This window comes from Ptiloglossa arizonensis, unplaced genomic scaffold (assembly GCF_051014685.1).
Source record: "Ptiloglossa arizonensis isolate GNS036 unplaced genomic scaffold, iyPtiAriz1_principal scaffold0069, whole genome shotgun sequence".
Classification (NCBI taxonomy): domain Eukaryota; kingdom Metazoa; phylum Arthropoda; class Insecta; order Hymenoptera; family Colletidae; genus Ptiloglossa; species Ptiloglossa arizonensis.
Window position 1 is genome coordinate 1,332,501 of NW_027478439.1, and position 564 is coordinate 1,333,064.

General features: G+C 42.9%; 1 non-coding gene across 1 annotated transcript in view; it reads left to right on the forward strand.

The window, feature by feature from the left end:
• The window catches only part of LOC143154507 (small subunit ribosomal RNA), a 1,924-nt gene extending 1,853 nt beyond the window's left edge, over positions 1-71 (forward strand). Inside the window, exon 1 of the ribosomal RNA XR_012994138.1 lies at positions 1-71. This exon is cut by the window's left edge and continues 1,853 nt beyond it. This is a non-coding gene — a ribosomal RNA (small subunit ribosomal RNA).
• The last annotated feature ends 493 nt before the right edge of the window (positions 72-564 follow it).

Below are 564 nucleotides of genomic sequence, written 5' to 3' on the forward strand. Positions count from 1 at the left end.
AAACTTGATCATTTAGAGGAAGTAAAAGTCGTAACAAGGTTTCCGTAGGTGAACCTGCGGAAGGATCATTAACGAGAAATATGAATAAATGAGAACTTAAAGGATCATGGATAAATACAGAAACACGGTTATCCAAATAAAAAACAGATACAAATTGCCAAAGCGCGAGGCGGCTTACGCGAGGAGGGCGCTATTGCGTTTCTCCCGTCCGTCACCGTTGGCCGTGCGTGAAAGCGTAGAGAGCCCTGCAGCCAAAGATTCTCTCGACAAACGGGATGATAACGGTAGGTGGACGCTTGCGCGAGGTGCGGTAGTCGTCGGTCTCTCTATCTATCCGAGGAGGAAAAATAAAAAAGAAATACGTCCATTACTTTGTCTATTCAACAACCCAACAGCGAGGTGTTGATACGCACAAAATAAATAAATAAAGAGAAACGTCCATTACTTTGTGCAAGATATATAATAATTCGAGGGTAGTTCCCGAGAATAATAATAATGAAACGAGAACGATTGAACGGAAAAAAGAAAGAGAGATCGGTCGTTGCACGACTATTTGTCACCCGC